The sequence below is a fragment of the Ursus arctos genome, unplaced genomic scaffold (assembly GCF_023065955.2).
Source record: "Ursus arctos isolate Adak ecotype North America unplaced genomic scaffold, UrsArc2.0 scaffold_7, whole genome shotgun sequence".
NCBI classification, from domain to species: domain Eukaryota; kingdom Metazoa; phylum Chordata; class Mammalia; order Carnivora; family Ursidae; genus Ursus; species Ursus arctos.
The window spans coordinates 62,335,188-62,359,268 of record NW_026623089.1 but is presented as its reverse complement, the minus strand read 5'-3'; the positions used below and the strand labels follow the sequence as shown (position 1 = coordinate 62,359,268).

The 24,081-nt window shown below is 37.8% G+C and overlaps 1 protein-coding gene across 7 annotated transcripts in view; it reads right to left on the bottom strand.

The window, feature by feature from the left end:
- The window catches only part of ANK3 (ankyrin 3), a 641,190-nt gene that overhangs the window by 473,464 nt on the left and 143,645 nt on the right, over window positions 1-24,081 (bottom strand). The window contains exon 1 of one of the 7 annotated variants that reach the window (XM_048218874.2): window positions 15,175-15,218. The exons of the other annotated variants lie outside the window; for them this stretch is intronic. The gene's annotated coding sequence lies outside the window, so the exon portion shown is untranslated. Of the gene's footprint in view, window positions 1-15,174; window positions 15,219-24,081 lie in introns of those variants that run through there. 7 annotated transcript variants of the gene reach the window in all.

The following is a 24,081-nucleotide window of genomic DNA, read 5'->3' as shown; positions in this document are numbered from 1 at the left end:
TTCTCAGAGAAGCTGAAATGTATAATTTCACTAGCCACTGAAAATCGCCAAGGCACAGCTTCTGCAAGATATAGGAATGTCTTCTAGGTCTGTCCATATGTGTCTTCATTCAACATATGTTTACTGAGTGCCCACTGTGCACCAGGCAACTCTTCTAGGCCCTGGGATTACAGCAATGAATATAATCAATATGTTCCCCTATGCCACAACGCTAATATTCTAATGAGAGAAAAAGACAAAAAATAAGTAGCTCAAGATTAAGTGCCATGGAAGAAAAATGCATAATCATGAGAGGGAAAGGCAAGGGGCACATTTTGGGTGGATGGCAAAGCACTGACATCCAAGGAGGAGGAAGCGAATGACAAGAAGAAACCTTCAGGCATGTTGACACTCCTTTACCTAATTCCCTATCCCAGGGATAGACACATAGACTAAGCCAATCAATAAAATATTCTGTCCTAGGATCTGGAATCAGGACTCCAAGACTGTGTTATCTTTTAAAAGGCTTGAACCAGGCAGTGATGTAAAAATGGCCAGGGGTGTCTTATTTTTGCTTGGTGGGCAAGACCACTGATCATCCAAAAAATAGAGATGGGCACAAAGAAACAGAGATCAGAAACCATATGGTCTGGGGAGATGGAGGGACCTTAGCTCCGTATGGCTTTCCAGCTCCTGGTCCTGGTCTCTTCTTGAGCTACGGCTGTGTTTTAAGCCTATGAGGTCCACGAGGTCCAACTGGATCCTTCAAGTAATTTCCCAAATGGGTTTGGCTTTCTAAAACATGGTTGTTACAATAGATTAAATTACTATCCTGTCTCCATTTGGAAGCACATTACATACGAATGAATTTATCAAATTCATACTATATACTGACAACTAAGAGAAAGTGTGTATGGTGGGAGGGGTACATGGGATAAAGATGCGATGACAGTGAGTCAAGAGGCACGATGATGAGAGCTCCACAGAGGTAATAAAGAACAGTTTAGTACGTCTCTGAAGTTCAGGAGAGATTCCCACATCGTGGAACCTTCAATGGGGAGTTGACAGGACCTATCACCAATGTGGCCATTGGTTTCAGGCTCTAAAAGAACCCTACCTTTGAGAAACTTGTCATGACAGAGCCAATTTGCTCATCTTAAAGTCTTCAGTGTTTTTAATGTATATATCAAAATTCCACTCCAAACATATCAGAGAAATATTTGCATGAGTACACATTCTTACATGTACAAGGATATATACTGCAGCAGCCTCCGAGAGTGAAAAACTGAGAATAACATAAATCTATCAAGCAGCAATTGGGTTTACTAATATATGGCAGAATCCTAAGCAAACATCAAATATTTACAAAGTAATTAGGTGATTCTACATGTATCAGCATGCATTGATAAGCGAAATGTAATGGCAAATGGGAAAAAGCAATGGCTCAGGAAAGAACATATAAAATTGTCTGAGGTTCAAAAATAAGCCCCTATGTGTGTCTCCTTCTACAGGTAATGAGAATATGCAAGAAAAGTTTGTCAGGCTCTCTTCCAAACTGTTCACTGAGGAGATTTGGTCAGATCGGGATTGAAGGGGCATTTTCATTTTCACACCTGCTGTTTTCTGTGTTAACATTCTTCACGAGTATGCACGCACCACCATTCTAATCAGTGAGCCAATGAAGATATGCCACTCAATGCAGGCCTGTGCAGAGAATGAAAAAAATGTTCAACTATACGAAAACTGTCAGCAAGCCCACAGATTTAGAAATGTGAGGGAAGAGAAACTTTCTTTCTTTCTCTTTTTTTAACTGCACTACAGATCTGTAAAGAAAGAAACCTAGTGATTTTACATCTTGCTCACAGAAGCCGGCGGTTTTAGAAAGGCGCAAAGTGCTGCAAGTACTAAAAATACCCCCATGCCGCCACAGCACCCAGCTTTCATTTAACTCGCTTTGCTATAAATAGCGCACGAATAACACCCATACTCCCTAGAGTACTCCCAAAAGTGTGGCTAGAGAGGAAGTCGCACTACTTTCTAGGCTAGAATATGGCTTTGGCAAAGGAGGGAGCTCCTTTGGGGAAGGAAAAGTAGGGCTGTCATGGCACCCTGACAGGCTTTCCCCAAAAGGCTAAATTGGGAGATACTTGGGTTAAAAATAGAGCAGAGACTTTTCCTCAGAAACAGGTGACTGGAGTTTTGCCTTTCTTGAGGATTCTTCTATCTGGCACAGCAGGCGAAGCTCCTTGTGGGAGCCTTCCATTTGTGAGCGTGCAACCACCCTTGGGACTGAGGCGCCATAGACTGGTGCGCTCTTAATTTGTAAACACATGTGTAGTTTATTTAGGAATAGGACAGCCATGCCAAGAAACGTCCTCTCACTTCCCCTCATACTTGTGAACACCACACACCAATTACCAACTGTCTGGCTGTAATTTTTAAAAAATGTCTTTTCTCCTCTTCCTGTGAATTTTGGGCTCATTCGATGTTGTTAGAAAAAAATACAAAAGTCCCCACCCCCAGCCATTGTCTGTTTCCTGTATCATGTCTGAGGTCCACACCACAATTACAACAAAAATTTACCTAAAATCCCACCTCCCCTTAATCACACTTACTTGGGGGGCAGCATTCCCTTCAAACACCAGTCCACAACATGAAAAATGATAAGTATGCTTGGATTGGCTGTATTCTCCCTTTAATGTGGTTTCTTTCCTTCCTTCTTTCTTTTTTTTAACTAAAAAGATAAATCCTACAGCTATATTAAGTTTCAAAATGCCTCATAGCAGGCGTGGATATAAAGGGGCAGGGGAGTGGGGAATCACACAAAGAAACCCAGAGCCATTTTACCTATAAAGTACATTTAGGATTTGTGGACACCACGGGTGATACAAGGCATGATCCTTCCTTCTGTCCTCACTGCTATTTGGGTGGAGAGAATTAAAATAATTAGACGATCAGAGAATAAAACTAGAACGGGAGATTTGTCTCCTCAATCTTTGAAATCTCACCTGTCTAAAGGTTAGGATTCCGATTCATTCACTGGGTCATTTATTCAAGCAGTTGAGCCCACTCAGGGTCAGGCTGAAGTTTGAAACACTACATTTCTTTTTACTGGTTTAATGGGGTTTAAAACCGTAGAAGCCAGAAAAATGTAGAAGTAATTTACTGCCCACATACCCACAACACAGAGACAGTTTGTCCCCCACATACCCAACATGATTCAGCTTGCCCTTAGCTTGACTTTTTTAGCTATTACTGAGACTTTATCCAATGAGTAATCCTTCTAGTAAAAAATTTACAGCAAATCTTTTTCAAATGTCCTGTTTTAAATAGTCCATGAGGAAACATGCTATTTATATTACTTAAAATCTTGTGAAACTAAAAAATGCAAATTTAACTCCTTTTTTCATATTTTTTTCACCTTTCATATTGAAAAATATCCAAAAGTCTTGACAATGTTCCATGAAGACAGGGCTTCCAGGAAACAAATCCCATACATTACTGATAGGAAAATATGGGGTAACATGGGAGATACTCTGTGGAGGGAAATTTGGCAATACCTACACATTGACACGTGTACGTCTTTTGCTCCCAGAATTCCATTTCTAAGAATGTATCCCACAAACCCACTGCCACATACGCACAAAGATAAATGGGCAAGATAGTCACTGCAGCAGCGCGTGGAAAAGCTAAAAATTAAAACTGAGTCAAATGTCCACCAGTAGGTGAAGGGTTCAAGCACCTCAAACATGCACTTCCACATAATGGGACAGGCTGCAGCAAAGAACAAGGTAACTCTTGTTTGGAAAAAGTCAGACCCAGGAAAAAAAAATACAGACAGCTTGATAGATGGATTGAGACAAACACACACACATTTTGAGTATACACGACTGTCTCTGGAGGAAACTGGTAATAGTGACCCTTCCTTGCAGGGGACTGCCCTGTCACCGGGTATGTATCCACTATTTATACCTTCAGATTTTCATACCATGTTCATACCATGTATTCTGAAGGAAATAACTATGTTTTCTAAAATCTCACAAAATCTTATCTACATTTTTCAATTGCTAACTCAACACTTTTCACTTAATTGTTAATACAAATCCCATTCTTCTCACAGTGCCTACTTTCTCCCAGCAGCTTACTTAAAACTGTCAAATCCTGGAAGGCGCAATTCAAATCCTAGTTCGCCGTGGGGCTTTTCTCTAGCTCCTCTCCCCAGACGCAGCCCTCATCTCTGTGAAACGTGTGGAGGACATGGTCTATCCTCCATTTTGTGTCTGTGCCACCCGGGTTCTGGTTGTATAAGCTCCTATCTTCTCACTAGGAAGGTAAACTCCCTGAGGGGAAGTAGAGGGGGGAAGAAGGCTTTGTCCACACCTCTCTCTAGGTCTTGTTGCAGTGCAAAACAAACAGTAGGCTCTAGATATGGGCAAGCCATATGCCAGAAATTTACAGAAAGCAGTCATATTGGGTAAAAGGCAATATCCGAAACACACACACACACACACACACACACACACACACACACACCACAACCCAGAGAATGGGGCAGGCATCAATAAATAGCTATATATACTTTATTGTAAGAGCCCATTCAATGTCTCCTAGCACAGAAGAATATTAGGTTTGTACTCTTTCAATCTTTTTTGAGATACTACCCTTTAACTCAATAGACTGATTTTGACGTTGTTGTATCAGAATTTAAGTTCAGAATATCATTACAATTTGTGAGAGGTAAAGAAGAGTAATGAAAAGATGATTACAAAATTCTAAATGTAAAAATTAAGAATATAACATTCTCGTTTGCCATCCTTGTACATTCCTGCTTTCCTCAGGACAGCTGGTGAAATATTGCTTCCCATTTTCTCTCGTATTTAATCACCATTAACAATCTTTAACTCTGACAGGTTAACAAAGTCTTCCTTTAAAAAATAATCACTTTGCACTGAACTTTAAGTTATCTCTAAATGGCAGTTACAAATATGAAAATATTATCTGACAACTCACTCCAAAATGACAGACTTGGATTTTACATGTAAATACCAAAATAATGCAAAATAAATACGTTTTTAACCATTTTCCCCTCATTTATAAGGCTGTCTTGATTATTTTGTGTTACTCTATAGCATTGCTTAACACAGGACATTTAAAGAAGTCTAAAGACTCGTCATGAACGGTTACAAATTTCCATATTGCTTGTCTCAACAGATATATTTTAACACATGTCATTTAAAATTCTTTCTTTTTTAAAGATTTTAAAGAGCTCTCTACACCCAACATGGGGCTCGAACTCACAACCCTGAGGTCAAGAGTCTCATGCTCCACCAACTGAGCCCGCCAGACGCCCCCATTTGAAAGTCTTAAGGAATGCAGTGGCAGATGCAGAGAAATCTGATTTTCTAGTGAATTCGGCGTTATGGGGAGTAGGTGATGTTCTGGAAAATGGAAGAAAGTGCCATGTTATTTTGGCTGAGATTGGCCCTTCTTAATTCTTCCCTGGAAGGTTCTCTTAATTTACCTGCAAAGATCTATGCTTTAAAAAAAAAAATTAAACAACCATAATAAGTAGGAAAGATACATAAAATAGGAACATCACTCTTATGATGAATCGTGATGGTATCAGGGTGGGAAAAGCAGCAGAGTGCTGAAGAATGACCAGCAAGTCCCCATGAACGAGAGAAGGGATGGAAACTCAGCCATACAGAAAGGGATGTCATAGGAAAGAAGAGAAAAGTGAGATTACAGAACTAGTAGCCTCAGAAATGATCTGTCCAGGGACAGCAATTTTACCTTGTGGTCCAGCCATGAGTCCCCGGAGAGAGTACTGGTGTCTTTTACTGAACTAAATTTTTTTTCTAGATACTTCCAAACTGAGGTTCTAGGGTTCTGAGTCAGATGAAGGAAGAAGAAAAAAAAAAAAAAAACAGTTCTAGGTTACCAGGGTTTCCGGTCAGTGCTGTGCTAGCAGGTGGTAGAGACCTTGGTTCAAAACTCAAAAAAACAAATGTTCAAGATGCCTTTACGCCTGCCAAGTAGGATGGCAAGAGATGTTCTCACGATTCTCATGAATGTGTAAGATTTTCAAGGCATTGAAAGAAACACTATATTTAGCTTAAAGCATTCTCAAATCAAAGCAAAAGATCTTGTGGGTCCAAAGAGAGCCCACAAAATCAGAGGCCGTGAGGGACACAGGGAAGGCACTATAAATTGTGGAGCATGTGACTCCTGATATTTAATATTTCCTCAAATTAAGGACGCTGCACCACAGCAATATTACCTCAGTTGGTCATTGTAATGTTACAATTGGCACAATCCTAGACTTGTGCCATTATCCACTTAGAAGACTAGATGATACCATCATGAGTTTTCATAAAGAGGCTTCAGCCCAGAGGGACTGAGAGATAAACAGGCTCTGTAAACCAACATGTGAGGCCTCGCAGTGTCTTCTAGAAAGCAAGCCTCCCCGACATTTCAGTTATCAGGCAATCATGGCAACCCTCATTTCGCTTCTTCTCCTGAAAGCAACTGTATTTCTCTACTTGAGAGCTTCTCCCTGAATGTAAGAGGATCCACAGAAATGACCAAGGCAAACACAAGGAGCTTTGTGCGACTTCAGGGCAAGCCATTACTTTCCAGTATATTGTCTGAACTATAACTCAGCAATAACCACCACTCCATTCCATTCAACTGTCCATTCCTGCACTGTCTTCATTTCCTTCAGACATATGACCACTCCTATAAAACGCAAGCAGGCTTAACTTTTGCCATACAAGAGACAGAATGCATACAACCTGGAAAAGCAATAATTACAAGAAAGCATGTAGAGAAAATACTCACACCAAAAGAAAAGATCAAGAAAGGGGTCAGCATGAGGCCACTTTATTCGGCAGGCCCTCCCGGAGTGCCTTCCCGGCCCAGGTGGTCTTTAACTCATAGAATCCTCATAACGACCCTATGCAGGTAGATAATATTATCCCCATTTTACAGATTATACTGAGCCACAAATTGGCGGATTAATCTGTCCAAGGTCACACAGCTATAAGTTAGGGAGGCAGGGTTTGAAAACAGGCATACTTTCAACCACTGTATCTGCATATGCTGCCTTAAAAAAAATGGAATTGAGATAGAAGTGTCATGGAATCTGGTATTTGCTTTATGTGTACAACATAATGGTCTGATATATGTGGACATCACGAAATGGCCACAGGGTATGTTTAAAATTAATATCCATCACCACATGCAGATACAGTATTTTTCTTGTGACGAGAACTTTTAAGATCTATTCTCTTAGCAACATTCAACTACATAATATAGTACTGGTAACCCCAGTCACTATGCTGTCTATGATATTCCCGGGACCTACTTATAACTGCAAGTTTGTACTTTTTGACCCCCTTCATCCATATGTTCCCCTTTCTCTGTCATCTTTATTAGTTCCATCAATGAGATTTTTTTAATATTCGTAGTTAACGAGAAAAAATATGTATTTAGAGAAAAAAGAAAAGGGGAATTGCCCTTATTAAGCGGATTAACAATATGTTTAAGAACAAGAGAGAGGGGGCGCCTAGCTGGCTCAGTGAGTGGAGCATGTGACTCCTGATCTTGGGGTTGTGAGTTCGAGCCCCTGCTGGGTATAGAGATTACTTATATAAAAAAATCATTTAAAAAAAAACAGTAAAAGAACAGGACAGAGCAAAAGGAAGGCTCTCTTCTATTCAAGCGTGAAAAAAAGATTATAAGGATTAAAAGATTCTAGCAACCAGAGGCAATCAGGAAGGGTGAGGCCATCTCAACATCACAGTCCTAGGTTTGAATTAACTTCTAAGGAAAAAGAAAACAGTATACAAAAAGAAAAAAATTTTTTAGTGTTTTAAAGTAAACTCTACCCCCAACGTGGGGCTCGAACTCACGACCCCAACATCAAGAGTCACATACTCTACCAACTAGGCCAGCCAGGCGCCCACAAAAAGGAAATTATAAAATTACAAGGCACTGCAAAGGGAACAGACAAGTCTGAAATGGCATAATGAGCACCAATTGCCCTGTGGGCAGGTTCTAATTATTTTTTCCCAAAGAGGAAAACTTCCCAAAGTAAGTATTTAAGAATTGTCACAGACAACATTCACAATATCCAATAATAATACACAGTTTCAGAAAATATCAAACCATCTGTTTTATATAACCAATGTGTCTCAAAACCATTTATATATATCTCTCAAATAACTTTAAGTCTGACAGTTCAAAATGAGGGCCAGGCCTTGATTCATTAACATCCTTATTTACATACTGAAGTAGTTAAACTAAGTCCCACTGATTGTAGTATTTTATTCCTCCATTTCTCATAAACAGGCACTTCTTAAAATACTGTAGTATAGGATTACTATGGTAATTTTCATTCATTTATTCATTAATTAATTTCTAAAAATTTAATTTTTAAGTAATCTCTATACCCAATATGGGGCTCAAACTCACAACCCGGAGACCAAGAGTTGCACACCCCACACAGGGAACAAGCCAGGCACCCCTGGAAACCTATATTTATACTCTTGTTCTACATTATAAACCAAAGAACAAAAAAAATAAAATAAACCAAAGAACAGGTTCATATTTACAATCTCATTTCATTCTTGAAACATTCCCATGAGGGGACACCTGGGTAGCTCAGTTGGTTAAGCGTCTGCCTTCAGCTCAGGTCATGATCCCAGGGTCCTAGGATGGAGTCCTGCATGGGGTTCCTTGCTCAGCGGGGAGCCTGCTTCTCCCTCTGCCTGCCGCTTCCCCTGCTTGTGTGCTCGCTTGCACTCTCTCTCTCTCTGACAAATAAATAAAATCTTAAAAAATAAAAAAAAAACACTCACGAGGCAGACAAGACATCATCTTATCCCTATTTTTGCAGATGAAGAAACCGAAGGTGAGAGAGAGACTTAGGGCATTTCTACAATCAGATTTTGTAACTTCTGCTCACTTAACCTACAACTTAAACCTATGAAAGCCAAATCACACACCTAACAGGAAGTATCGTTGTCAAATTCACTAACTACAGTTTCATGGTGTTCTAATTCTAAGAGAAATTAAATAAGAAACTAAGTCTTTATTACCAGAGCCTCTAAATAATACAGTTCTCTAGGAAACCAAGCTAATCAGACACTGCCACACGTAAGACCGAGAGAGAAGGGCCTATTCCAAACACACACACACACACACACACCCATGGTGACTGCCGCGTACGCAGAAACACCACGGTTTTCCAAGAGATGTTACACACCACGAGTCTAAAATATTTAACCACTTAGAAATAGGTTTCAAAAACGACAGTTTAAAACATTAATAATTAATAACAACGATTCAATGACGTTTTCCTCATCCAAAGGTCCTTAAAATATTGTTTTTACTACTAATTTACTATGGATTAATATTTTGTTTTTGTATAAGATACAGCATTTCTCTTACAACTGATGTAAGTAATTCTCAAAGACCCCAACTCTTACTTCTTCCTCAGGGAAAAGACCAATAATACTTTTCCCTGAAGCTTGTAGTTAGTTGAAATAGTGCTTACAATGTATTTTAAATTCATTTAAACTTTATTCCATGCACGGAGTAGATTAATCTGCCCACAATTTTAGGCAATTTGGCTATTAAACTTAGATTTTACTGAGGACTATCACATTTCTTATTAGGTCAGGAGGAAGGAAATTATACATTGAAGTTTCTTCTACGTCCGATCCAAATATTCTTACCATAATTGAAATTTGAGAACACAAATAAAAGAGAAGACCCAAAGCAACATGTATATAGGTGTCATTCAAAAGCATTTTGATAAAGACCTATCCTCTGAAATGACTTTAATGCATGCTGGGTTGTTGACTGAAAATTGTGAATTCTTAATGGGGTCACTAGGTGGCATATTACTCTGGGTTGTCTGAACAGGTACCTAACACAGAGCTTGTTATCAAAGAAACTAGTAGAGGACAAAAAAAATAAGACGAGTACTCACTATGCTTTCATAAAGAACCTCTGTTTGTGTTGACATGAACTAGAATTATTCGAACTAAAACATCGCAACTATTCAGTAATCTGCCACATCTTGTGAAAAAGGAAATTACTGAAACTAAAAATCACAATGTAAAATCACAGGTGAATTGTACCATAACATTTGTCTAAATAATCATGGGGCTTTAAAACATTATACATATATATACAATACTTTGTGTAATATTTATATGTTACATATAAATATGCCTTATATATTTATATGTTACACATTAATATTTTATATTATAAAAACATTCTTGTGTGCTAGGGATAAATAGGTTTGATTAAGATATATGAGCAGCTTTTGTTTGTATCATTAAGTAGCTTTTAATTGTATCATTAACAGTTTCCTTTCTTGTAAGTAACACAGTTAAGAGGCATTTACTTGGTATAAACGTATTCTAAAAAATTTCAGGCTAGTGTGCCATTTTATAAAAAGAAAGGGAAAATACATGTGTTTAGAGTTTTCTAAACAGTCCAAAAAAGATGAGAATTTCTAAAAAGTCTAAAATATGGAATAGAATTTTCAAAATGTTTATATAGCTTTCTTCTGTTTTTTGCTGTTTTGTATTTTCTGGTATTTCCAGGATAAATGGTATGCTTAAAAGACAATAAAATACATTCTCTACAAGGTAAACATAAAACAAAATGGCAGATTGAAAAACAAGAACATAAAGATCTAAAGGTAAGTGATTTTTAACTCCACCATTCTGTGTTCACCTCTTATGTCCAGCAGAAAAGCAGGCACACAGAATGTCGCAGCAGCTGATCTATCTTTGGACAAGGCATTGCCATCATGAAGTGAAGTTTTCTTCGTAGCTCTCCGACATTTTCGTAAACTAACAAGGTTTTTGCTTTGTCCTTTCCAACTTACCTCTGCATTAATATTCTTTTTATATTTTTTATATTTCTGATTAATACGCCAACCACACCTTTGCAAATATTATTCAGTGTCTCCTCAGAAGTGAAGTTACATCACCTCAGAACATCCACAGTTTCAAAGAAGATTTAGAAGTATTCTTATCAAGAATTTTCTACACATCAAGTTAAGTTAAACACTTTCAATTTCTCCAATCACATATATTACCAATACCATGATACCGGTTCTCTTTTCAATATATCACACAACAAAATGCCCATTTGGATTTTTTGTTTTCTTCAGCTTTCGACTTAACAATACCTAATATTCAAATTTAGAAACTGAGTATTTGGGGACATCTAACACTGTCATACTTTAAAAGTGTGCCTAGGGTTATATGTAAGTGAGGAATCACTGAATTCTACTCCTGAAAACAGTATTACACTATATTGTAACTAACTAGAACTTAAATAAAAATTTAAAAGAAAAAATAAATCACAACATCACAACCACAATTTATTTCTCCATTCACCCATTGATGGACTTTTCCGGTTTGAAGCAATTATCAATAAAGTGCTATCAACACACACACAAAAAAGTGAGCTTTGAAAATGAAAATGTGTGGCCAATCCAATCAACAACAGATTAAAATACAACTATATTTTTAAAAATAAGAATGAGATTAAAAGGAAAAGAAAGGGCTACGACTGGTGAAATGTATTTACTGAAGGAATTAAAGTGACAGTCAGCTAACTTCCAGGATGTTCAATTCTGTTTTCACATTCGATTTGAGAAGCTGGTGCACACTGCAGACCCCTGAGCTGCCCTTTACAAAGTAAGGTGAAAGAACTTGAAAAGAAGATGTGTATCGTCCATACATTTATTCTGACTTTGATTTAACCTTGAAGAATTATATTATTTTCCAGAACGAAGTAACATTTTTAAAATTATAATTTAGCATCACAGTATTACGATCACATCTAACAGACACTTAACACCATCACGTTTCTAATTTTAGTCCTAAAAGCACAAACTATTTCTGCGCTCTGACTTTTAATTTGGGAAGTCAATTTTTCACTATTGTTTTTCATCAATTTAGGAGGCCACTGATTATGAGATATGCCATTATTTCATGTAACATAAAGAAAGAAAAATACTGTCGATGAAATTGTGACACAAAGCGTATCATGTGAACTTTCAAATTTATTCTTTCTGAAAATAATTATTTAGACTCATTTATGCATAGACTATATCATATATGACCTTCATACACTCTACAATAAGAAGATACAAGTGAAACAAACTGGTTAAGGCATTTTTAAAACTTCACGCATTCGGAGCTTACTAATCCTTATCACGAGTGCTTTCAGGTCGTGGGGACACTGGTGAGTCTTCACACACATGATACGTTTCTGTGCCACCAGGGCGGTGGTTCACAAAGCATTTCTAAAGTGCTCCACAACTATCTCCAGGATATTTTCCCACCCCACTCTCACCCTTGCTGAAAATTCTTCCCTCAAAGGATCCTTAAGTACCTTGTCGACTGAAAATTTGAGGCACTGTGGTCATGTCACCTGGAATAACACCAAGTTTGCACATTCAGCCCGTGACAGTTACATCATGGCTGCTGTCTGGACAACAGCAGAGATGAGAATTCATGGATTGTAAAATGCACCCCAATCCAGGCATATTGAATGTGTAAGGTAGCTTGCCATTTAGAACTGAGGAAATATGATATTCATATTCATTTCTCGTTAATCTGCCATTCGAAGTAGGAGTCTTCAAATACCTCCTATCATAAAATCCAAGCTAATTTTTGTGCTCTCAACTAAGTATTTAGTAAGGTTGAATACACAACGCTTTTTAAATATCCATATCTGAGCTTTCATAACCAACTAAAATATACATGTTAGGTTTCAACAAAATGCTTTTTATTACAACAGTAAGTATAAACATCACCGGCGTTAAAGTCTTATGGCGTAACGACATAGTACAAACACATGATTTTGTTAAGAACCCTGCACGCCATGTGAATTCGGTACGGACTAGTGAAAACAGGATACTTCACTACGACTGTGCACGTCCCAATCCTGAACTCTAAATATGTGAGATTTGAGCTGTGTTCATGAATCTAGATTGCTATAGGATCCTAGAAATCTGCTGTATGTAGTAATATAGCATAAAGAACTGAATTATTTTGCTAAATCTATTAAGGCAGGTATTTCTACTTCTTTTCCCCTGGGGTGGGGGTGGGGCAAAATCTGATCTCAGTATTTGAACAATCAAAAGAGTACAACAAAAATTTTTCACCAATAAAATAAAGGAAGATAGATTTACATTAGATAATTGTTTGCCACAAGGATTCTCTAGAGACTCAGGAACTCAGTTCTAAAGTTCTACTCAGAGAGAACTGCTAAAAAACAGCTAAAACAAAACAGCTAAAAGCAAAGGTACAAACTTGGGGTCCAGGAGACTGTCCTGGCTGGCTGTCTGTTTGCTTGTTTTGGCCACACAATGAGTTTTTTCAAAAAATATATTAATTAGTTTCAGTATTTCAATATCAAGAGAATTAAGATAGAAATCTAGACTTCTGACTTTTCTTACAAAATTATGAAACTGTCTACACTGCCCCCCATTTATTCATTTATATTACTTCTCTGGCTTTTTAATCATGAGCTTGCCGCCCTGGTTCGAAACAAGCTCTCTCCAGAAAACCTTTCCAGATGAACTTCAAGTCACACACCATAGTATACGATACACTCTTAAGTCTGTATTCTTACGGGTCTTTAGGTTATCTTTTTATTTTTTTTTAATGTATTACCTTTTCAAACTGCATCACTTAGAGCTCTTTCTCTAAATAAACTTCTAAAGTGGTCGTCCTGTGAGACGACAATTTCCCTGAGGGCAGAACAGCACCCATGGAGCGCAGGACAGCGTGCTTCACCCGCGTGCAGGTGTCCACGGCTCATTCTGCTGGGTTCCAACCTGCTGGCAGCTCAAGGAAAGAGACCTGACATGCTTAACACTAAGCCTTCCTTTCCCGGGCACCTTTCTACAAATGAGATCTGCTGACTACTGACCAGCTTCAAGAAGATGAAACCACAAACTGCAATGACATTTTAGGGACTCAATGACATTTTAAAGTATGTAACAAGACAAGAACCACTGTGAACATCATTTAAAAATCCAAAACCCACCCAACAGACACAGACATCGTCAATGATAGGTGTCAAGGTGTATTCCCAAGTGGATTTTCTCCTACATCTCTATGTGAGTAAGCTTATTTTCCTGATAAGATCGACCATACTTTACCATCACCATAGCTACTACTTGAGTCTCTCAGCAGGAATATTTCCAACATTTTAGTTTTGTATCTTCCATTTTTAAATAAGACCTGAGTCCAAAATTCTTACAGAAAACGGTGTGGGATAAAGAGAAGGAAATAAAAATAGAAATTGTTAAAACTTCCAGTTACAAAAAATTTAAAGCAAGAAATCTTAAGAAAATATTTAGATAAAGAGGCCACATTTTATTGGAATATATCCTCTTAGAATTGAAATTTATAAAAATTTTCTAGTTATAAATAAATTTAAAGAAATAAAAAATTGTTAAAGCATTCAAGTATGAAGGCTACATTGTATTTTGTATCAGAAGACCACAGAAGACCACAAAACAGACTTTGAATGCCTTTCCTGAATAGTTAATCCTAAATCTTCAATATATAACACATGTCAGGACCAGAAAGTACTCTATGGGGTAACACCAGTTTTGCTCAGCAGAGTGTGGAATAACTTGACTAACTGCATATTTTCATAAGGTTGGGTATCACCAAAAAAGAAAGAAAAACAACAAACCTACCCCACCTAGAAAAAAGCTCAGAACCTAATATTTTAGAAATCCTCCTGCTTCCTCTGTAAAGATCACGCAACCCATAGCAAATGCCTTTCCAATACTTTTTTGCAGAGCAAAGCAGTTAATACTTGCTTATGGTGACATGTGATTACAATCACATATTCGGGAGCTCTTGAGGAAAGGCCTAGTGGTACAGCTCACCTCGTTTTGCCCACAAAACAGAAACCAAAATAGTGGCTACCTTGTCAGTCACAGCCTACCTAGCTCAGAAACCTCTCTGTGACATTGCCCAGGAGCATTTTCTCACTCTAAATATTAAAAGAGAAACAAATGAGAATGACTGATGCTTTACTATGAAATGAGAATTATATACTATTTGCTCCACAGTAAAGTTAACCACAAACATATGCAACAAAGAGAGCATCTGATATTTTAAGCCTCTAACTTACTTCTCTCTGCAGAAACCTCATACCAGGTGTGGCTAAATGCACCAACTATTTTCCTGGCCTAGTGCAAAGAACAGAGTCCACTTCATGCACTTTGTTCTGGGATAGTCGATAGCTTGTGCTCAGGGAGAGAACACAACCTGCAGTCTCCTCAGTTCTGCCACTGCTTAAAGTTCCTACTTCAAGTGAAAAATCCTCATCAGGAACGTTACCACAAGAATTTTACTTTTCTCTTATGCTCTACGTTGACCTGCTGCCATTCACTAAAAGCTCATGAGTGGCTCCTATCTCTATTTATCTGTGTCACAGTTTCTCTACAAACCCCTTCCCACCATCTCCACCTCTCTATGATGAATAGACACAAAATTTCGCTATATTTTACCCCTCCAAAAAAATCCCAAGAGTAATAAGTGACTAGTTAAATAATAAGATACAGAAATATGAATACAACAGAAATCAAACTATAAAAACTTATTAGAAGAAAACATCCTGGCAAGTTCGTCAATAATTTTTATGTTTATAGAATTATTACATGACCAAAGAATTCCACTCCTACGTAAATATCCCAAAGAACTGGGAACAGGTGTTCAAATAAAAACTTGTCCACAAAATTTTGTTGCAGCTCTGTTCACAATAGTCAAAAGATAGAAACAACCCAAACATCCCCCAACAGATGACTAGATAGACAAAATGGGGACTATTCATACAATGGAATATCATTCAGCTAAAAAAAGGAATCAAGTCCTGATACATGTTACAGCATGGATAAACCCTGAAAATATGCCAACTGACGGAAGCCAGACACAAAAGGATACCTACTATATAAACCATAAACCATTCACATGAAATATCCATTATGGGCAAATCCCTAGAGAAAGCAGATTGGTGGCTGTCAGAGGCTGGGGGAGGAGGGAATATTGAGTGACTTCTCAGTGGGTACAGGGTTTCCATTTTGGGCGATGAAAAAGTTCTGGAACTAGATAGTGGTGATGGTGGCACAACATCTGTGAATGTAGTTATGCCACTGAGTTGCATTTTACTAAATTTTATAGTATGAGTACTTCACCACAGTAAAAACAAAACACCAGAATGGCGGATCATCCGTGTTCTAGCTGTGAACAACACAGAAATTGTCCCCGATGGGACATCTATGAAAGAACCCGAGGACTTGCTTTGCCATTAAATAGGGTGTTCTCTCTAAAACTGCTTCAGATCCCATACTTAAATTTAGAATGTTTCATGTGGTGGTAATCACAGAAGGGCAGCTGGGATTCTATGAGAAAGGTGAAAAGATTAATAACCGTTCCTTGTTTTCTTTACACTTCAGTAGTAAAAATACAAAAACTAGAATGTAAATTAGCCATGAGGTGGCTACGCTGTTAGGGACAAAATCACCTAGAGGTGTTGAATAGAAGGTGACAACTACACAGAGGAAGTTCTCTTGGTCTCTGTCCCCTTCAGCAAACACACAGCACCGCCCCAGATCTTGCCCATTACACTACCGCTTTCAATGTATGGATTCAATATTGTTGCTAGAAAGTGGTGTCTTAAAACCCATAAGCGTCATAGGTATCGACTGTTTCAACTACATTTCAGAGATTAGGAAATGGGAGGTTTCAGTTCAATGTCACAGTGGTAAATGCAATGAACGTTTTTATATTTTCATATAAATTGTCTTAAATGTCTTCAACATAACTATCCCCTGATTTTGAATCTTACGTTCCTTCTACTACACTTCTTCTTGCTGCTGTTATAGCAGAGTCAAGAAGAAAACCCACAATGTTCTTTCTTATATAGCAACCTGTTCCCTCATTCTAAACGGTTAAGTAAAGTACGAAGTGCAAGGATTTTTAGAGCACAAATACTAGAGTAAAATATCCACTACCATGCTAATAGACTCATGCTAATAATCCAAACCCTACCTGACATGTACCTTTAGAAGTTAACGCTACACCAATTTTTATTATTATAATGCAGTATATCCCATAAATCTGTTCCTAAATCAAAATTTCACTACAGGTAAATATGCAATTTTCTAAAACAATTCAAAAGATAATTTTATATAGATTCGTTATATTTGGATGACAAATTTCTAATTTTTTTTTTATTAAAGAGGAAGGAAATCAACATTACAAATACATTTTACCATCGGGGAACAGGCTATTCTGATTTGTAAAGAAGAGAAGAGAACAAGTCATATGAAAACGATACACAAAAATTCTGATTCAGGGAGACAATGAACTTATAACTCTTAAATTCTGCTTTTCTTCACAGGCAATCAGTAGTACCAAATCTTATCTTATGCTAGCAATGCTTTTCACACGAAGGACAACAACAGCTACTCTATGATGAATGCCTACTCTTGGCCAAGAGCTGCACCAGGCCCTTGACATACATATACTGCTTCTAATCCTTATAGTAAACCTCTACATAAGCAATATATCCTCATTTTAAAGACTGGGAAACCAGGACTTAGGACATTTAGGTAACCTGACAAACTTTGCATAAATATTAAGCAGCAGAACAAGGACTTAAACTCTGGTGCATGTGATTCCGGAGTTATCTTCCTTAGGCAAAGCCCATGATGATAATATTTTTCGGAGAACCTCCACTTTACAGACTACAGAAAAGCTTTAAAAGCAGAAGATAAAAGGCATATACTGACACGTTAGTTTAATGTAGCTACATTAGCATATCTACTTTCTGAAGACAAAACTAGAATTGGCATGTTTATAATTTACATGAAGGACTATAGCATAATGCCGAAAGTCTACTCCCTAAGAGACCTTTATACAGAGATGAAAGATTAGCGTTGAAAGCATTTTCAGCAGGTGGACTGAGGAGAGAAAATGTGTCATTAAATCTAAGCATTTAAAACTGCTGTTTTGTAGGTTTTACACTTTGATAATACAGAGGACTGTCCATTTTTAGTTTTGTTCTAGAGATCCCCTAAAATAGCAAAACTCAGTGAAAGACGGCAAAAACTTCACAAGCACCCATGTGTTGCTGCAAGTTCCTAGCACCTCTTTCAAGCACACTCACACAACTGAAGTCATCAAAAGTCATATCTAACAAATTCTTAAAAGGAAAGGCTGGAATTCTGGAACCTATTATTGTTATTCTAACTTCATAAATAGCCTATGTATTTTTTTCTAATTTGAAGACATAAAGAACAGTTGAGGAGAACGAGCCCTGTTTAATGGATCAGAAAAGGGAATTTCAAATATCTGAAACCAAGCTGTTTCTTGTGCTTCTCGATTTGTCCAAAACAACAGACTGAGTGAAATAACCCCACATGTGTGGTAAGAGGCAGTCCATTAAATTTCTGATAAACATCTCTGTGGGGGCAGTGGGGTGGGAATCCATAAAATCGTAACTGTGGTTGCTTTTGTTTTTAAAAAGAAACTTTGAAGTTATTCATAAATATTTACTCGAACACATGATTCACTTAATTACCTGTAATTACACAGAAAATCTTTTTCATTAATATTCAGACAACCGTGGTTCCTCTTCTGTATGTAGTTTTGATGTTGCCTCTATGTGAAAATGAATTAGATTTAAAAATGGTGGAAACAATATTTAAGATAACATGAAATGTTCCAAAGAGATTTTCCAATTCTGTAAAATGCCAAGGTAAATTACCTGGTGGTGAAATCACCGCAAGTAAAGGCTAAATAAGCCAGCATCGTGAAAAAAACAAAGGAAAATTACACAATGTTCCCAGATAAACTATCTAGAGATTAAGCTTCATGTCAAGGAATTAGCTCAGTTTGCTATAATTATCACTTAATTTTTCATTAAATACTCACTAAACACTGACATTAAATATGACACCAATGCTCAGAATTATGAAAACTATACTGTAAGGCAAGGCATATTTCATAGGCTCCATATTCGCAAAAACTACGGTACACAATCCTCATATAAAGGTTTATCAAGTTTAGTTTCTGATGTGTGTCTTTATTTGTATTTCTAAGTTATTGAGTAGGCTGTATACTAAGTGGGGGGAGGGCAGTTATTGTTAATTACAGGCTTAAGTCGCATTTCTTTAAGTCTCTAAATTCCTCCCGGTACTTAAATCACAATGGTTAACAATGAGCAGCACTGAAGGGAAGGTGAAAAGCAGAACAAAAGTTCAACATTCTCACAAGTTCACTGGGTGCTACCCTGTACTGGTACCATGTATCACCAGCTGATGCCCTCAAATCTTGCTCTTTACCCTTAAAACTCACAAAACATTCACTGAATCCCAGAAGGAAAAAGACATTTGAGAGCAGTGTATAGAAGTCTTTAAAGTTCATGCCAACTGTCATCTATTACAATTACAATGCTAAATTTTATATTATGAGTAGTTCACCATAGTAAAAACAAAACACAAGAATGGCGAATCATCTGTGTTCTAGCTGTGAACAACATGCAAATTGTCCCTGAAAGAACCCAAGGACTTGCTTTGCCATTAAATAGGGTGTTCGTATGTAATTGTCCACTAAAGTGTTCCTTCTTTGGGACACAAACGCAACAGGGCTTTTCCCCCCACGCAGTTCCTTCTACCTAAACGTCCTCTCCAGAACTGATCGAGTCCCTGTCAGAACTGAGCTCACCAATCAAGGGTCCCCACCTTGAGGCCTGCCCTGCTACCTCTCCACCATGTTTCCAACTCCTTCCCTGGCGACAGCGGTCACCCCTTTCTGAAATCTAGTTTTTCTCTAGAGTAGAGGCCCCTCGTGGAATTTCCATATTGACTTATTACTAGTACCCACTTCGTACGTTTTTTGCCTATCTTGTTCCCTGACGAATCCCTTGCACCCAGAACAGTGAGTGCTCAAAAAATGTTTGTCGAAAGAATAAATGGTACGGTACTGAGGCGGAATCAAAATAGCTTTGCACAATTATAGTTTGGTTTCACACACACACACACACACACACACACACACACACACACACACACAGTAGAAATGCCAGACCAACATATCTCATGTGGTTTGCAACATAATTTAAAAGACTAGTGAGTTGGGAGTCAAAGATAAAGGACAGCCTGCATTCGGTAAACTGCTTAACTAGGGCTCTGAGTTTTATGAGCATTAAAACTTCAGAAATGATTTAGAATTTTGGTTTTCTTAACGACACTGTTTAAGCAAGTATATCAATTGGTACCTCCAATAATATTAATGACATGCCTTATGGTAGCATGTTCCTGTTACTTCCCTGGGAGTGGAGAACTGACAGATTTCAATGACCACAGTTATACAATTCATAGGAGAATAAGAAGTTGTGAGAAGCTTCTAGATTTTAAGCTGTTAATATAGCCATGTAATAAATTACTTTATACTTACATTTATGTGTAACTGTGAGGAAAAAATGGAATGAAAAGTTTTTAAAATTAAGTTGTATAGTATATACATAATTAAGTTGTATAATATACCCATAAGTGGGAATTTTTATTTAAGATGGATGACAGAGAAAGTCATTTTATGTACTAATTGTGGGAAATTAATTATCCCTCACATGATTATCATTATTTTCTCTGCAAGAAGGCACAATGATTTAATCAAACAATAATTTACCCAAATCTTTATTTTTTCTTCTAGAAAAAAAATATATATATGTTATTTTTCATGACCTAATCAAATGGTCATGAACAACAAAAAAACAAGAATTTCCTAAACAATATATTAAGGCTTTTTTTCTTCTTACTGATGAGCCACAATTCACTACTTTAAAACAAACAACAACAACGAAAAGGCTTTATAAACATCATCTTCAAAACCACCCTGTCAAAATGTTCAGATTTATTGCCAAACAAGCTAATCTCTGTTAGATTGCACCTGGAAATAATTGAGGGACCTTTGATATAGTGCCCAACGTTCCAAACACCACTTTATCTGGAATCGATTAAGGACAGAAACAAGCCCCTTCCTCCTCCCTGCAAGCTAACCTTTCGTCATGCTGGCTCATCTCCCGTCCCAGCTCAGGACTCAGTGCCGACCCACAATCCATTGTCTGAAGTCCCTGCAACCAGAAAAGCTTTGGAATCTAGAACCTGTCAAATTTTAGAAAGGTATATACCAATATTACAGGCTCGTCCCCACATATGTAGGGACAGTACCCCCCCCAAGCAAAGAATTTTTACTTCTGCAGCAAAATGTATGAATTATCACACTAAGGTGGATAATTAAAGACTATAAATAGCTTCACATAAGGTCAGAACAGGTTTTGCTGCCAAATGAGTTCAGGTCGGGTCAGATTTTGCCGCCAAAGAAGTTAGAAAATGTTTTCGGTTTTCATTTCAAATTTTGAAATTACGGAGAAGGGACTGTGAACCCATGACTATCACGGCCTCCCTTTATGGGTCATGTTTGGAGTCCATGCCCCAAGCCTGCCATATATAAAATAAATTTATGTCAAGTTTCTGTTGGCCTTTTTCTAACAAGGAAGAAAATTTCCAAGTAAATGTACCTCACTAAATTTGATTTTTAAAAGGTGGGATTAGATTGAGGATTTTTTCATGAAATTCTGATATCATGAAGTAACCTCTCAGGTTCTCTTAATTCATTCCATCTCTCCCTGCAAAAAGAAAGTTTCAAAAACACAAAAACCTTGGGCTAAGATAACACAGAAATCTGCCCACCGAAATGAGCAAACTCCAATAATAAGTTCAAGAAAATACCATTACAGATTCATTACTGGAGGAGTCAAAATTTCTGATTCGTGGATATGGATGCACAAGATACTTAAACATTTTAAGTGCCTTTTAATTACAAAGTTGATAGTACTTGTGAAAGAGTAACAGCCAAGAGAAAAATGATTAAGAAAATAAAGTATTAAAAAATTTCTACTTATACAAGACTAAGAGAAGAAATATCTGATCGTAACACATATAGTAAATGGAAAAGGATATAAAAGCTACTCAACATGGAGTGTACGTTGGCCCCCAGAAGTTACAAAGCACTGGACACGTGATCGTGTTCAGTGAACCATAACTCAACTCATCCCGCTCACTGACGAAAGACTTCAAGAGGTTCTGTGCTCACAGAGCAGTAGTGAACAATGTCCAAAAACACAAATGAAAATTACACATCAACAGAGATGTCCTGTGTTCGATATGCCCACAGGCCATCACCTCAGATTAGAGGGGACTCAGTATTCAAACCATCCTGATCAAAGACCTGAGAACCAAAAATCAAACCAACCAAAATTCAACAATGAAAACTCCAGCATTAGGAATAATGAGTGAAATTCAGAAATGGACGTTCCCTTGACTCTTCCTCAAAAACTACTGATATACATTTGGATAATTTAAGCGTCACGAGAGAAGAAACAAGTACAGTGCTCACACATAAGGCAAGTACATGGGAAAGAAGAGTAGAAAAGAAGAAAGCCATGCAGTCCACCCTCAGAAGAAACACACATTCTAAAAAAAAAAAAACTAACTTAAAGTAAGTTATTTTGGATTCTTAAGATGGAAAAGGCAACTGAACTAAAACGGCGAAAATCCGTTCCTGAAGTTCCCTAGAAAACAAGCAAACTCATTGCAATGGAACTCATTACCCAGTAGGGTCTAAATATTTAAGTTATTTTTTCCAATCTGCCACTAGAAAAGAAAGAAATAAATAAAAAGGGGGGGAAGGAGGGAGGAAGAAAGAAAAGAGAAGAGAAGGAAAGAGGGGAAGGGAAGGGAAGGAAGTAAAAGGAAAGGAAAAGATCGAAAAGGAAATGAAGGAAAAGGAAAGGAAAAGAATGAAAAGGAAAGGAGAAGAAAAAGAAAAAAAAGGAAAGTCACTGAATGAAACACTCAAGAAACTAAGTTTTTGGTAATCACCAGCAGTGAAACATATGACCTATATTCCTACGAGATGGGATGTCGGTATCAAATAAAGACCTAGCACTTCTACCAAATACTAAGGATGTTTTTCTAAAAAGCAAATCTGATTTCAATACTCATCTGCTCAAAGCCTTTTGGTGAACCCCGGGACAAAAAAAAGAGATCTGTAGCTCAAAGTTCCTGAGCTGGCCCTGCTCTTTTTTTACATCTTTATATCTTGCAATGACACATCCCTGTCCGCTGCACTCCAACCACACAAAACAATGTTTAGATTCCTAAGCAGGAATCAGGCTGCTGTGGATGTTTCTCTCTCTTTCATCCCACACTCTATCTGGAAGGCTCTGACCCTCTTGGGGAGCACCTGGAAAACACATATCTTCTTAACATCTCAATTCAAGCATGCCTTCCTCTATCTCTTCTTTCCTAACATCAGCCTCAGATGGAATTTCCCACCCCCTCATTCTGCCACCACTAGAACCTGAATCCACCTTTATCTGGCACCCCCTTAACACTTCCAGCAGGGACTGGCTTACCAAAGCTGGCTCTGGCCCAGTAACTGAAGGTTCTCTACTACACAGCATCTGCTGAATAACTAAATTAATTGAAAGGACTTCAATCACCATCACATGTTTTATTAAGCATATTTAAGTTGGGAATCTGGACAACGCATCCTCCTCTGGATGCGCCTGTGGACTGAATTGTACCCCTTTCCAAATGCGTATGTTGAAGCCCTAACCCCCAGTGTAACTCTTTGGAGACAGGGCTTTTGGGGGGGAGGGGTAATCAGGGTTAAATGAGGTCATGAGGGTGCAGTGCTTATCCAACAGGATTGGTGGTCTTACAAGAAGGAGAGAGAGAAATCAATCTGTCCCTCTCCACCCCCGCGTTCACTTGCACACACCAAGGAAAGGCTGTGTGCGCATATAGTGAGAAGGCAGAGCTCTGCAAGTCAGGAAGAGCCCTGCCCAGAACCCACCATGCAGGCACTCTGATCTCTGGCTTGCATTCTCCACACCACTGAGAAAATAAATTTCTGTTATTTAAACCATGCAGTCTATGCTATTTTGTTAGGACAGCTTAGGCTGATG